The 13,201-nt window shown below is 26.2% G+C and overlaps 1 non-coding gene across 1 annotated transcript; it reads right to left on the reverse strand.

Moving 5' to 3' along the window:
• Positions 1 to 10,583: 10,583 nt before the first annotated feature.
• Trnal-aag lies at positions 10,584 to 10,665 on the reverse strand. Its single transcript has one exon. It is a non-coding gene; the product is annotated as a tRNA-Leu (tRNA).
• Between the last annotated feature and the right edge of the window lie 2,536 nt (positions 10,666 to 13,201).

Raw genomic sequence — 13,201 nt, forward strand, 5'->3', positions numbered from 1 at the left:
TCAGGCTTCAGGCGGCGTCCCCTGAAAAATCCTGTGGTGTCGCGTCGCGAGCTCGTAATAAACTCGCTGTAATTATGGAACTAAAAATCAAATAGAATTGAGATTTTCCAAAAAGTTGGCCAATACATTGGCGGAAAATTCGTTCGCTTGAAGTTTGTTGTAGCTCAAACTTCCTCGCTCATTTTTTTAATGTGAAAGTCTAAAAACGTGGTTTTTCATTCAGATTAAAAAAAAAGTCATTAGAAATTAACTTTTGACCCGTTTTTGACACTGTAGCCTCCGCTAGAGTGTCACGAATAAAACTCAAAAAGAAATTTGTTAATTAGTTGATAAACGAATTAATGACGGCGAATTGAATGTGAAAAAACATGGTTTTTTCAATATAAAAATGGTCAGTTTTTATTTATTTACCGGAAAATTTGCAGCCCAAGAGAAAAACTGTAAATGGAGACTCAGGTTCATTTTTCAAGAGCTATCTAACTTTATTTTTGTTTTTTTTTCAAATTTCGAATTTCACTTTTGATACCTCCCGTCACAGCCTGGACAATACTTTTACTCGTTCTCGAGCGCCTGTCGCCTTCTTGTCCAGAACTCCTCAATTGTTGATTTTGTTATGGAAATTTTCGTACAGTTTGAGGCTCTTAAGTTTTAATGGTTGTAGAAAATTGTAAATAATGGTATTACATAAGATTAGCAAAAACTAGTTTTCATTATTCTTTTTTTCTTCTTTCAGAATGGCTGGCGCACCAACTTCTGGTTATAATTTGCGCAGCAGCGGTGTGACGTTTGTTCGTATGAAGTTGAAAATGATGACAGACTCGCAAGGAGATGAGGACGAATTTATTGTCTCTGACATTGAACATATTGAGCAGGAATCGGATGATCAATTTATTGAGGAGCAGCTCATACTGCATCGTGATACAGTATGCGTTGGATGCACTATACTTTTGCGGAATAAGGTTTAGAATAACTTACTTTGAGCTCTGTATTAATATTTTACAATAATATTAATTGGTTAATGTGTTAATTAATTTGCTAACAATTATTAATGTTTTAACAATAAACAACATTATTATTAATTATATTTTTAAATTTATTTTCCCTTATAGAATCTAGATTAAGTATTGACTGATTTTGCTATGCTTTAAAAATATCTTATTTTCAGACAGCTACACGGTAAAAAAATTGAGCTGTGACAGGGATATTATTCCTTATTATAGCTAAAAATTTAGCTGAAAACGAACGAAGGAATTTAGAAAGATACCTGGATCAGCGAAAATGAATATCCTTGACCATTTTCCATATACCAGGGATATCGTATAGTCAAACAGCGAATAAGTATAGCTATAATACGAATATTAAGAATAGGTGTCAGCAGCAATTATCGGAAGAGCGCCGGTGCATTATGGGAGCAGCGAAATAAAATGGCGACGGTCTAATCGGGAGCAATGACAGTTGAGATTTACTTAGGACAATTAAACGCTTTTTACCACTTAAAATGTGCGCGAATGTTAATATTAAATGGAGTTTATGATGCAGTAATAATAATTCACATTTGTTTCGATTGTAGGCGATAACTATATTGAAAAATCAAGAAACGCGATAAAAACAACAAAGTTGACCTCCAAATGCATTACACGGATTTCAGGGAAATTCCTTTTCGCGATACCAGACGAAAGATTGGCTACTGCAAGTTAATATATTTCTATAACAACTAAATTTTTTTCTAATCTGAAGATAATACAATTATACATAATCTGTCGAAAATAAAAAACTTTCGAACTTAGCAATTTTGTCCAAATTACTGATTAACGAGAACAATTTACATAAAGTAACTAAATGTTTAACTCTTCTAACTAAACGTTTTACCTAATCCAAGCGTACACTTTCTTTGAGTTTAATATATTCTTGATTCACTCGTTCGCCTCAAGAATTTTTTTTCCGAGTATAAAAAAATATTTATATTTCATTTTACGTGTAATTTGTATTTTTTTTAAATATGTACTTTTATCTTGAATTTAAAAAAACAAAAGTACAATTTCGATAATTACAAAAAAAATGTCAATTTTTAAAAATAAAAATGGCATTTCAAAAATGTTCTATTAATTTTTTTTCTTTTTTTACTATTTAAAAATTGTTAACTTGAATTATTTTTATCATAATTGCATTTCTCAGTGATTTTTACCCCCAAAAATATATGTCGTAAGTTGCATTTAGTTTATTTATGCACGAGTTATTGAAATTTAAAAATGCGAAATCCCAAATCGCAAAAGTATTAAGTGTGCCAGTAGTGTGTTGTTTACCTCTGCCACTACAGGTATACTTCTTTCTTGCACTCGATTCTTCCTAACGATGAATCATAATTTTTCGTACAGTGGATTTCAAAACCTCTTATTCTTTTCCGAAAGTTTGAAATGATTGTTTTAGTCTTTCAAATTTATTATGTTAATTCTGTCTTGAAATCCCTCGTTTACTTTGATCTACTGAATATGAAATATTCATACTTTTTATGATAAATAAATCAACACTAATTTCACTTATTGTAACAGAAATATGAAATTCGCGAGTTGAAAACCACTATTTTGATTTTTGAAATCCATAACTTTTTTCCGTATTTTGATATTGTAGAATACTAAAGTTTCAAAAGTTTTTATCATTTATTTAAATGGAAAATCTCTCAGTGTAGGTAGGTAGGTAAGTAGGCAGCTGGTGGCACAGGTAGGTAAATGCGAAAGTAGAGGTGGAAATGAGTTGAATTGTGGGGCAGAGAGTGGCGTCGAAGAAGACCAGTTGCCTTCTGGTCTCCTGATCACAGGAGGGGCTCGACGAGACAACCCCGCGAACGTCGTTAATTTGCGCGAGAGAGGAGAAGCACTCTGTCTCATGTTCTCCTGATACTCAGTTGGTATGTGAGGTACGCATTGCGCTCATTGCAACGCGTCGTATCGTGACCACAAAAGTGGGAAAAAGAAGACTCTCAATGAAAAAAAACGCCAGGATACAAAACAGAGATAATTTGCACAAATAATCTGTTCAACGACAGTCACGAAGTCACGCAGGGATAAGAAGTACTAGTTTGTTTCAAGTAGTTACTGTAATTACATTTTTTTGGTAACGATAATGTTAACGAAATTACTTTCGAAAGTAAGTAACAAATTGCTTTTTTCAGTAACAGTAATCACAAAAACCGTTCTTTTTTTAGTTACTTTCAAACTGGTAGTTGATAAGTCTTTTTTAAGACAATAAATTTTATTGCTTTTCTAACTATTTTTTTAGTTTTCACTAGTTTAAATTCTGGTGGCAGATAGGCATAGAAATTTACAATTTATGTATATTTATATATTTATGAAATTTGTAAATGTAACTATAATCTATTTTTGGTTAAAAATTAATTTTCTTAGTTTAAAAATTAGACTATTTAGATATTAATTTTGGGAAAGAATATTTAAACTAAAAATTAATCAAATAAAATTGGGACTAGCATCACAACCATTGTTTAAACTATTTAGTTAACAATGTATGTAATTTGTTTAAAATTCACCTTTTTTAGTAGAAAATTATTCTTTTTCGTTGAATTTATATGAATTTTGTCGATAATTTGTGTTATTTCGACTATTTTGATGAAAATTCAACTGTTTTGTTAAATTTTTGTGTTTGTTTGAAACTTGAACAATTTGGTATATAATTCAAATATTTGGTACAAAATTAAACTGCTTTATCGAAAATTTGCTTTTATTTTTACTCACAGTTCATTCTCTTACATGATAATTGAACTCCTATCTAAAAGTGTGTAATAACATATTTGTAGATATGCTCTGGGAGCACAATTTTTTATTTTTCATTATTTTTTGTGCCGTCAAAATGCGAATTTTTAATTTTTCGAAAAAGTTCAAAAAGTTTTTATGATAATCTTGTAGGGCTTTCAAAAAGTAAGGTTTTTCTTATTTGATTTCTTTCATATCATGCGTTATTTAGATTAAAATATTCAGTTTCCTTTATTTTTTTTAAACGTTGTAAATGCTCAAAATCCGCTCAATTTTTTAATTTTTATCAAAAATTCTCTGATAAAAATGTAACATTTTTTTCAGAGTTAAATATTCATTTCTCTTTGATTGATTATGAATTTTTTAATCGGAAATTTAAATAATCCCAGTTACTTATTATTTTCATTGCAAATTTTTCTTTGGCAATAAATTTTATTATTTGGTTAAAAATGTAATTATTTTGCTCGAAATTGAACGATTTTGAAAGAAAATAATTTCATTTGGTTCATTTTTCAATTTTTTTGGTTGAAAATGAGGTTTTTGGTAGAATCAAACTGTTTTTTATTTCAAATTATTGTTTTTTGGTGCAAATATATGAATGATTACTTTTTTAGCGGAGGATTCATCTTTTTTAGTTGAAAATTAATATTTTCAATTAAAAATTTAACTATATGAAATTTTGGGTTGAAAATTGATCTTCTTTAGTTGAAAATTCATATATTATTACACTTTCATCATTTATGATTGAGAAAGTATTAGAATTGTCGGAAATTTGACATCACACTTTTTCAACGGATCTTCACGTTTTGAGACCCCCTTAATCCGAAAATCAGGGTTTCACGATGGCGTCTGTCTGTCTGTCTGTCAGTCCGGCCGTCCGTTCGTAAACACGATAATTCTCGAAAAAACGAATGAATCAAATTCATCTTTGGCACACTTTTTTAGGCCCTAAAAGAAAGCACGAGTTCGTGAACCAGCCATTTTTGATAAAAATTCAAAAAGTGAGCGCATTTTGAAAATATTTGAGACCACTTTTTTCTGAATTTAAAAATTCTGTCTGCGGATATTTATAGTATTAAAAAGAACAAACAATTTACCCTGATGACTTTTTTCGATAAAAAGAAAATTCTCAGAGTTATAGCGTTTTCAAAATTTTTTTAATCAACCGAAAATCAAAATCTGAAGCCGAAAAACGCACGATATGAAAAAAAGTCAAGCGAAAAAAATATTGCTTTTTATGAAAGCTCTACAGGATGATCATAACAACTTTTTGGATTTTCTGGAACAATCGAAACTTCAAATTTTGATTGCACAAAAAATAATGAAAAATGAAAAATTCCGTTTTGTGATCAAACTATGCAAAATAAAAAAAATATGAAAGAACAAAAATTTTTATCCCAAAAAAGAAACTTCTTGATAGATCGCGTATTTTTTCTTCTATTCGTGAAAAGTAACATTGAAAAGAAGGAAAATTAAATTTTTTGAAAAACGACACAATTTACAAAGAAAAAATATTTATTAAAAATGTTGTGCCTAATACACATCTAAAAATGGTCTATGAATCAATTTTGGATAGGACGCGTAGTTCTCGTTTCAATCATAAAACTAACATTTAAAATAAAACTGAAAAATTTGTATTAGATTTTTTTCAGTAACAGTAACTATAAAAACAGTTATTTCTTTAGTTACATTCGAAATGTTTAGTCAAGATTTTTATTATTTGGTTGAAAATGTAATTATTTCGTTCGTCAAATTTCAACTGTTTCGTTGAAAATTAGTTTTTTGGTTGAATTAAAACTGTGATTTAAAATTAATTTTCGTTGTTGTAATATATTAATTACATATTACCGTTTCAGTTAAAAATTCATCTTTTTTCTTAAATTTAACTATGCATCTCTTTGGTTTGAAATTGAAGATTCTGGTTAAAAATTAGTATTTTTATGTTGCGAATTCATGTGTTTGGATAAAAATTTTATCATTTGGTTTAAAAATCAACTGTTTTGTTAAAAATTCGCCTTTTTTCAAAAATTGTCTTTGGGCTCAATGTAACTGTTTTTGACTTAAAACAAAAATATTTTTTGGTTGACATATCAACTATTTTTTCATTGAGAATGCACCATTTTTGGTTGAAAGTTAAACGAATTTGTTAAAAATAATTTTTTATGTGTTGAAGATTCATACTTTTTTGGAAAATTCATCTGTTTTCTTAATAAATGAACTATTTTGTTAGAATTTTTGTTTAAAAATTTATATTGTTTAGCTAAAGATTTAACTATTTTATTGGATATTTCTTTTTATTATTTGAAAACTCATGTATTTTTTTCAAATTAATCTGTGAAAAAAAGAATTTGCTGTAAAAATAAAACCTTGGAAGAACTATACATGTGGGCATTCAAAATTTTTATTTTGAGATAGGTCTCGTGCAAAAAGCATGTCTTTTGAAAGAAGTAGCCCTATTTTTATGAAAAAGGTTTAAAACTTACGAAACCTAATTATTTAAACAATAGTGTTTGTAATTAAATTTCTTTTTTCTGTCACTTTTTACTAATTTAAAAAAAGGTTAAATTTTAATATAAATCGTGGGATTTTTTTTGGGTAAAATAATTCATACAAATTCACTCATTAAAATATTTAAAATAAGGAAACAATCTTCAAATATAGTTACTTGCTCAAAAAATATTTCCTTGAAAAATATGGATATAACACAATTTACCTTTAAAATTGGAAACTGTATAGAGTTAGAGAATGGTTTCCCCGACAAAAAATATATTATTGAAATTTAAAGAATTACACTGTTTAGTCATTTTTCTCGAAATATATAAGGTTTGAGGGGAAAATTGATTCTACAAAAAAGATGCATTTTTTAAAGACCTATAACTTTCGTCTATGACTTTTTTCCCTTAAAGCAATATTTTGTTAGATATTTAAAACCCCTGTTTTTTTTACAGACATTAACAACAGTAATACATATTGTTTTTAATTTGCTTGAAAATTCCTTTTAGAATGGTTTTTCACCTATAAAAAAGCTCGAGTGACATTTAAAAAGTTTGAGGTGAGGTTTTAAGTTTTTAAAAAGTTTTTTATTATGCAACGAGCAGGACAGGGGCGTGGCCCGGGGTGGCATCTTTTGAATGAAAATGAAACCAGGGTCCCAGAGAGATCTGGAGGGTATTCCATGTCTTATCACTTTCCCCTGCGAGTCAATTTCAGGGCCGTTCAATAATTGGCCCTTGGCTCCAAATGGGTAGGATTGGCGAGCCCCTGCGAACAACATGTGCAACAGGATCCCATTACGGACGAAGAGTCAGACTCGGCCGAATTCTTATTCCCGCGGGCAGTTTCTCAACTTATCTTTATAAATATATTTGGTCTAATAAGATTCATCCTGATTCTTCGTCGACCTATATATATTAATAAAAATTTATAATTTTGACTTTGCGAGCCAGGGATAATTGATTAGGTTTTATTAGGACTAGTGCCTAGACCTATAGATATAGGGAAGCATAAAAATAATATATTTTGAAAATTTAAATTAAATTTTGCAATAATAATAAATGCAATTTCATTTATTTTTTGTTTTATTTGATATTCTATCTAATTAAACAAAAGTGCATGAGGCCATTTTCTATTATCGAAAATTGAAACTATCTCGAAACTATTTTTTTTGTTTTTGTCTGTGAATTTTCAACCAAAAAATATCCACTCATAACCAAATAATTGAATTTTGGACTAAAAAACATAATTTTTAACCAAAAATGGAATTGTTAAATTTTCAGTGAAAAAAATTAATTAGCAACCTCAACTCAATCTTCAATTGAAAGTACAGTGAACCTCTTCTATAGCGCCGATTTTGGGGATGACGGTGGGTGGGAACTAACTCATTATAGCCCTCTTCGCTTTTGTTTGTTCAGGCTTGACTGCCCGCCTGAGTGGCAACCGGAGACCCCGCAGCCCCAGCGCAGCTCCTGTTATACCTACCTGTGGCGCGGCGTCAATTCTCGGAAGGGCTATAGAAGGGAGGGCTATTGAAGAGTTTCACTGTAATTGAATTTTGAACCGAAAAGACGATTTTTCAATGGTGAATGTCTAACTGGAATACTTGCGATATAATATATAAAATATATAATATAAATATTAAATATATAAAAATATAATAATATAATGTATAAAATATTATGTTTTTTTAAATACAAGACTTTTCATCTAAATAGTTTACTTTTCAAATAAAAAAGACAAATTTTCAACCAAGGAGTTTCATTTTTAGCTAAAAAGATCAATTTTTAATTAAAAATGGTATAGTTAAATTTTCAGTTAATAAAATTAATTTTTAATCAAACTGAAGAATTTTCAATTAAAATGAAAAATCTTTAATTCCAATAGTAGAATTTTTAACCAAAAAGACCAATTTTCAACCAAGGAGATTAAAAAAATACAAGTTTTCAACTGAAAAAGATAAATCAGACCGAAATTGGAAAAATTGGCTACCAAAAATTAAATAGTTCAATTTTAAGTTGACAACAATTATTTAAAATGTTTAGTATAAAAAAATTTAAACCAAGAAGAGTTTCAACTAAGAAAATTTAATTTTTGAACAAAAAATTAAATAGTTAAATTTTTTGTATAAAAAAAATTAATTTTAAACCGAAAATATGATTTTTCAACTAGAATAATTTAATTTTTAAACAAAAAGATCAATTTTGAACCAGGAAGATTAATTGTTACCAGATAAAATTAATTTTTAAATAAAAAAGATAATTTTTCTACAACAAATTTAATAATTAAATGTTTATTAAACAAAAATTTAGGTTCAAAAATTTAAGTTTACACAAAGAGATGAATTTTTAAATAAAATGATAGAATATTCAACTGAAGTAGTTAAATTTTCATTGAAATCAAATTAATTTTTAACTAAATAAAAAATCAAATTTATGATAATATAGTTGAAGTTGTAACTGGAATAGTCAAAAATTCAGTAAAAAAGAAATAATTGTCTAACCTAAGAGATCAATTTTTAAGTAAAATCATGAATCTTCAACAAAAAAAATAATTTTTAACAAAAGAGCTTAACTTTTAACCAAATAATTAAATTTTTAATACCAAAAAGATGAATATGAAACGAAAAATTTAGTATTTGATATATCAACCAAAAAAGATTTCAGTTCTTACTCAAAAACAGTTGTGTTTATGACCAAAACGACGTTTTTTCAATTATGCGAGTTGAATTTTTAACTAAGAAAAATGTTTCAGTCAAGAGAGAAAAAATTATTGAACTATTTTGGTCAAAATTCGGCTTTTTGGATGAATTCAGATCATCTTTTTTGGTTTAGTTCTTTTTTTGGAGAAAATTAAAGTTTTTAATAGGAAATTCATGTACTTAGTAGAAAATTTAATTATTTGATTGAAAACTAAATTTTATGTAAAAATTCATATTTTCGGTTAAGAAAATAAAAATAATGTTGTAGAAAAATCGCCTCTTTTAGAAAATAATTCATGTCTTTAGTTAAAAAGATTTTAAAACATTTCAAATTTTTTCCTAAAATTTTGTAAAAGGATTTAGAAGTTGTTAGATGTTGCAAGATTACAAAATTTTAGAAAAAATCTAATAACTTTATGAGATATTTAGAAGTTTTAAATCGTTACAAAAATAATTTTAAACTTAAAAATATTTCAACACATTAAAAAAATGTAGATCTTTGAAGATTTGGAACAAATAAATTAGAAGCATTTTGAAAATGTTGAAAGGTTTAAAGAGAATAAAAATATTTTCTCAGATTTCTGGGATAATTCAAAATGATTATTTATTGTGCAACATTTATTTTTGAAAAGTATGTGATAAGGTTTTTAGACAAAAATTCCAAATATTTTTAAAAATAATTTTGTAAGTAAATTATATGTATATTAAATCATATTAATTAATATAATAAATTATTATATTAAATAATTAAACAATTAAAATAAACAAACAGCTATTCGAAACTTCAATTTTTCATCAAAAATTATTTTTCCCGTCACATTATAATTACCCTATAATTTTTGTCTGCCTTGCCTGAAAAATCTTTTTTGGTTGAAAATTCGTTTTTTGGGTAACAAATTCAAAAACTTAATTGAAAGTTAAACTAATTTAAAATAATTCACTTGTTTGGTTAAAGATTGATAATTTTAGTTCAAAATTCATCTCTTTGGTTCAAAATCTCACTTTTTTTTAATCTTCTTTTTTGGTTGAAAATTCAATAATTTTGTTGAAAAATGAACTATTTTGCTCAAAAGTCGTTTTTGAAAAAAATGAATTTAATTGTTTTTTAATACAAATATTTTTCGATTGAAATAATAACTATTACATTTTTGGTTGATAAATTCGTTTGTTTTTTGTTGTTGAAGAGTCATCATTTTAGTTTAAAGTTTATGTTTTTTGGTTGGAAATTAAATTTTCCGTTTAAAATAAATATTTTCGAGTTAAAAAATCAATTTGTTTTGTTTATAAAATTCGCCTCCTTTGAAAAATATGCAATCCTTTATGCTGAGAAATACAATCTTTTTTAGTTGAGGACTTCTATTTTGTTGAAAATTTATCTTTTTCGAAGAATTCAACTGTTTGTGATTCAAAACAAAAATCTGTTGAAATTTTGATTTTACATATCTGAAATAATAAAAAATCTTGTTGAATATTCATAAGAATCTTCAAACAAATATTTTTATAAAACCCTAAAAACAAATTAACTAATGAACTTGGAAAATAAAAAATTATTAGAAATGTTATTTTGTAAATCTTTGAAAAATAAGGTAATCAAAATTGAATAAAAAAGGTGGTAAAAAATAGAATGGCAGCGGTGGGATTCGAACCCACGCCTCCGAGGAGACTGGTGCCTTAAACCAGCGCCTTAGACCGCTCGGCCACGCTACCAACGAGATTTGTTCTCGAAAACTGTGAGTTACGGTGCAGCTCGCACATTCTCTTAAAATACGCTTATGTCACACTATTCATGCTCGGATTTGAGGATAAAGATATTTTTTAATCCAAAAGTTTAAAATTTTGCTCTAAGATTTTCGAGAAACTTTAAAAATAAAATATTGGGAATAATTCGAGTCAGTTTAAAAGATATGTAGGAAAATTTTTTGATAAATTTTCGGAAATCTTTCAGATTTAAAATATTTTTAACCTTTTCAAAACTTCTAAAATTCCTAAATATCTTTTAAACTGAATTGAATTATTCCTAATATTTAAAAAAATTTTAATATTGTCTTACAAACTTTCAGATTATTCTTTGCCAATTTTGTAATTCTTTTCAAGTTTTATTATTTTTTTATTCGTTTGAAAGCGTTTCAAAACTTCTAAATATCTCTTAAACTTAATTTATTTTTGATTCACTTTTCTAATTTTAAATAATTCAAAAAATTGCCTTAAAATATTCTGTATTACTTTTTGGCAATTTCGGAAATCATTCAAACTGTTTTGAAGTCTCATTCATTTTTCAAAAAAAAAAAAAAAAAAAGAATCATTTGATATTTTACCAGGAATGTAAGAAAAATGTTATTTTCTCGAAAAGTTTCAAAATCCTTAACTAGCTTTTTTTAATCTTAAAAAATCTAAATATATCTCAGATTTACTCAATTTTTTTCTATAATTTGTAATTTTGTCAAATTGAAAATTTTACTCTAAAATCTTTTACATTCTTTTTTGAAATTTTAGGAACTCGCATTGAAAGTGCTTTTAAATCATTTTTAATTTTTCTTTTAGAATTCGTTTTTCAAAATAAAGAATCATTTGAAATCTTCCTCTGAATCTTAAACAAATTTTATTATCTTGAAACAATTTAACATACTGAAAAAACTTCTAAATATCCTTCAGAAATCTTAAAAAATATTTACTTTTTTAAAAATGTTTTGAAATCTTTTGAAAATTACAATTATTTCATAATATTTTCAAAGCCTCCAAGCCTTCTATAAATATTTAAATGCTTAAAAAGCTTTTAAACATTTTGCTCGATATCTTCAAAATATCTTAAAACTGTTTAAGTATATTTTAAACTCACTCTAAATTTGGTAAAAATTTTTAATCCTGCTAAATTGAAGTTTTGATCTAAAATGTTTTACATTTTTATTTAAAATTTGGGGAAAATTATTTGAAAAGTTTTAATAGCTATTTCTAAAAAATTATCCCTTAGAATTCGTTTTTGAAATAAAAAATAATAAATAATTTTCCTATGAACCTGAACAGATTTTATTACATTTTCTTAAAACATTTCAGCATTTTAAAAAAACTTAATTTTGTCGGAAATCTTTAAAAATCAACATTTTGTTTAAATGATTTTAAATCTTTTGAAATTTAAAATTCTTTATAAATCGTTTATAAACTTTCAAACCTTCTTAGTTTATTATATAAAAAAGTCAGAATGATTTTAAATATTATAAAAGTTTTATGACTTTTCCCTTTTTTTAATTTTATAATATAATAATTTAATGATATAATAATATAATTAAAAATTAAACCATCTTAAATTGAAAGCATATCGAAACTTTAAAAAAGGCTTGGTTTCTTTTTTAAATCTTTCAAAATTGTATGTTACGAAAATAATTATTTTTTATGATTAAAAAACAAATTAAAATCAATGATTAGTTGAATAATAAATTTTAACCTGAAATGTCCTTAAGTACTTAAATAATCATTTGGAATTAAATAATTTTGAAGGCTTATTTGACATCTCATCCCGAATTTCGGGATGAGCCGAGACACCTCGAATTTTAAATTGAAAAAATCCCAATTTACAGTTTTTAATATTGAATAACCTGTCAATGATGAATACTTAAAATTGTACACTTTTACAATCTTGGAGGCTATACAAATTGAGAAATTGGCATGCCTAGGCTTTATACTAATTTAAATATTTCCACTACTTATAGCATTTAAAACTGAAAACTAATTAATTTTACAATTTAAAATTGACCATTTTTAAATTTAGAACGTTTTAAATAAAAAAATTTTGATTTACAAAAAATGTTACAATTTCAAATTCAAAGTCTCTCCAATTAAAAATGTACTGCTTTTAAGACTTGCAATAAAAATATTTCATTTTTTTTTAATTAAGATTTTTATGGTAAAAGTAATTCAAATTTAGCAGATTTCTTGAAAATCTCTGGATTCAAAGAATTCTAAAAAATCCTTGATTTTTCTGAATTCAAAGAAGTCTAAAAAATCCTTGATTTTTCTGAATTCAAAGAATTTTAAAAAATCCTTGATTTTTCTGAATTCAAAGAATTCTAAAAATTCCTTGATTTTTCTGAATTCAAAGAATTCTAAAAAATCCTTGATTTTTCTGAATTCAAATAATTCTAAAATATCCTTGATTTTTCTGAATTCAAAGAATACTAAAAAAAATCTTTGATTTTTCTGAATTCTTTGAAATCCTCGAATATTGTGAAATCTCTGAATTCCTGAAAAT

This window comes from Belonocnema kinseyi, chromosome 4 (genome assembly GCF_010883055.1).
Source record: "Belonocnema kinseyi isolate 2016_QV_RU_SX_M_011 chromosome 4, B_treatae_v1, whole genome shotgun sequence".
Classification (NCBI taxonomy): Eukaryota; Metazoa; Arthropoda; class Insecta; order Hymenoptera; family Cynipidae; genus Belonocnema; species Belonocnema kinseyi.